The sequence below is a fragment of the Echinops telfairi genome, unplaced genomic scaffold (assembly GCF_000313985.2).
Source record: "Echinops telfairi isolate 266 unplaced genomic scaffold, ASM31398v2 ScPeMD7_5868;HRSCAF=6743_0, whole genome shotgun sequence".
NCBI classification, from domain to species: Eukaryota; Metazoa; Chordata; class Mammalia; order Afrosoricida; family Tenrecidae; genus Echinops; species Echinops telfairi.
The window spans coordinates 11217770-11221206 of NW_022109767.1; positions in this window are offsets into that span (position 1 = coordinate 11217770).

Consider the following 3437-nt stretch of genomic DNA (forward strand, 5'->3'; position numbering starts at 1 on the left):
ATGCACAAAATATTTTAATATTATGGGGCGTATTCTCAAAGTTTAGGGTCTTTTGACACGCTAGGAATGAATGTTTGTGGTCATACAATTTAACCACCATCGTCATTCGTGAATGTTAAAAGTTATAAAAAGGAGCTTCGTCTACACAGGTATGAGACTTGGACTCTTGCGAAAGTTTTATTTTTAAATGTTGGAAGAGCGGGAAAATGTTAAAGTCCCGTTTGACTAAAGCCCCTTGTAAAACTCAGTGAGACTGTGGTGGGAAGTGTGTGTCTTAAAACTTGTCTGAAAACAAAACAGAAACACCGGTAAAGCCAGAGTGCTAACTTGTTGCATGCTGTCAATGGTAGGCTTCCTAGATTGCTTTATTTTGCATGGTGGTGATTATTAAACCTTCTCATGTTATTTGTTGTTGCTGTTAAATTGTATCATCAAAAACTTAGTTGATTTAAAAGTACTGCTTGGAGAACTTTGAACCCTGGCAAAAACAAAACAAAACTGGTTTATGTATCAAGTAGTTCTCTCTGAAGGCTTGCCATTGCAGAAAGTGTTTGGAATTTGAATTTCTTTGTAGGGAGCAGGGATACTTGCAGATTTCAGATTAGAATTCAGGTCACAAAGGAGTCTGACCACTGAACCTGCTTAACAGAGTGAAAGTTAAGACACATGCTTTCCGTAGCTCCTCCTGAAGGATATATGCCATCCCCTGTGGGCTTGCTTTCTACCATCATCTTGGTGGAAAATTATGTATAGGAATTGTATTGTAGGAAAATAAGATGTTTTGAATACAGATCAATATATGGTCTGGACAGAGTTTTGAAGGGAGTTAATGGATTCCAGGTAGCAAAATTATCACAGTGTATTTTTAAATTTACTTAGGTAAAAGTTGAGGGGAGATGTGTCAACAATTTAACACCTATGAACCAAATTAGCTTAGAAGTGATACAATTTCAGGCTGTATCTCTTTTAAAGTTCAAGGTTTCATCAATTATCAGTGTCCCCTGTCTATAGTCCTTTAATATTCTTGCTCCAACTGTTTTAATTTGCTTTTTAAAAGATGTATTTTTAGATTTTGAATTGGGATTAAAGATGTTTGGGGGTTTCTTGATCAACACTGTCAGTGTTATTACATCTTGGCAGAAACTACCAAAGATAAGTGTTGCCATATATTACCAGAAGACTGCTTTCTTGTCTGTCTTGTTTTTTGAATCTTACCCTAGGGCTTTGCCTATCCTTTTTGAATCTTACCCTAAGGTCCTTCCTAGAGCTAATGCTGACTGCCTTTTTGCGGTCTTCTGCCCTAAGCTGTCAATAGGATGTTTGTCGACTGTTGCTGAGTCATCATGAATAGCCAGGAACTTCATGACATGGCATGTTTTATACCAATATTTTTTAAGTGTTCAAGGGCTTCTGGACAAAACGGAAGTTGTTCGATGTGTAGTGGAAGGCAGCAACAAGGAGGAGAAGTCTGGCACAGTTAGTGGCTGTTTGCTGTTGCCTGTCAGGCCAGTGAGCCAGTACAGGCAAGCAGTACCACCACTCCTGCATGTGTTCCTTTGGCTCATAATTTCCTGTTTTGATCTGGTTAAGTGCTTCTGGGAAACACCTTGGTGGTGCAGTGAATTAAGTGTTGACTTTCTCATCCAAAGGGTGGCTTGAATCCCCCAGCCCAGACCCTCAGCTAGAGAAAGATGACGCAGTGCGCTTTGGTAGAGATTCACACCCTGGGACTCATTTGCAATACAGGTAGTTAAGTTTTGTTGTTTTTTTTTTTTTGCAGGTGGGTGGGAAAAGCGGTTCCCCCATTTTAACTTATGTCTTTAAAATACCTTGTTTGAAGTTGAGGCAAATCCACTGAGTCTTGAATAAATTTATTTTTTCACAACCTTTTGACTGCACAGGAAGACATACAATTAAACAATTTTTCCACATATAATTTAGTGGCATTGATGAGATTCCAGTTGTGTGACTATTTTCACCATCGCTCTGACCTTGTTATAAACGGACTGCCCTCCAAGGCACCTATCTTTTTGAGTTGCTTTTGTCAATACAGTCCCACATAGCTAGTTCTTACGAGCATAGAGATTGGGACTGACCTTTTTACTAGTTAAATTCAACACTTGTTAGGTTTTAAGATGACTGCAGAGTATATTTTTGGTTTAAGGATTATCTCAGGGCAAGAGTTTTCAGAGGTACACCTACTCATCATATTTCCAAAACATGCAGAGATCATGAGGATATGAGATTCTAAATTGATCATTTTATTGGCCTTCTCCCCCCAATCTTCCCTCTAAACTCTTAACCCAGCAGTTTAGGAAATGGTGGTTTCTGTTAGGAGTGAACAGGACACCGAAGAGGATGTGGTTCTAGCATTCTGTCACCTGTTCAGTCTCCTTTCCCATTTCCTTTTTGTGCAGATTGTCAGTCCCTGAGAGTCAGCTCTGAGGAGAGAGAGGTCAAGCTGCTTTTCTTAGCAGCCACTACAAAAAACTTGAACCGGTGGGCAAACCAGACCTTGTCTCTTGAAGAATCTACTGCCACCTTGTGGTGAGAGGGAACTACTTATTCTGCCCTGGTTGGGTGGGTATGCTGCAGTAGTTTTGTGTTCTGGTTCGGAATGAAAGGAATCGATTTGCTCTCTTATATCGTTTGTGACTGCAAGTCAGTTGCTGTATTTACCTTGTGTCTCTTTTTTAATGGGGATACCAATAGCTTAAAATAAGGTTCAGCCATATTTACTTATTTTTTAAAATAAAGGTCAGACAGTAAATATTTTGGGCTCTGACCATATAAAGTTGGTTACAGTTTTTTCAATACTTAAAAAAAAAGTAAGACCACTATTAACCCCAGGCCTGTATCAAGACAGGTTGAGGGCTGCATTTGGTCTACAGACCATGATCCAGCTCACATCTGGACAAGTCCTAAGGTTAAGTTCTGTAATTGAAGGGAAGAAATTAAGAGACAGACAAAAGTTCTGGGGTGCTCCCCTCTGTGGTATCTGGAACCAGGTCCAAGAGAGAGAGAAAATGTATTCTTACATCAACTTAGTCTCAGAGCATGCAAGCTGCCATAATTCCAGGTAACCACATATGGAACAAAGTGGGCTGTACCTTAACCCTAGAGGTCCCTGAGTTCACTGGAGGAGTAACAACACCAGTGCTGGGGGAATATAAGAGGGAGTGGCTCCCCTGAGCAGGGAGAGCAATAGCAGTCAATGCCTGTTCCTATAGATAAAGCTGCCGGCTGTATAGCAATCAGCCATGTGCTTGTAAGAGGTAACTTTAAGCTAGCACTATTATTGGAGCATATTGTCGGGAGTAATCTTATATGAGAATGTGATTGGTACTCATCTCTAACACCGAAGTGTGATGGCCTGTCTCCTCCAGAACCCTGGCCTCCCAGGCTTCTTAAATAAGAGAATAAAGAATTTGTCCGCA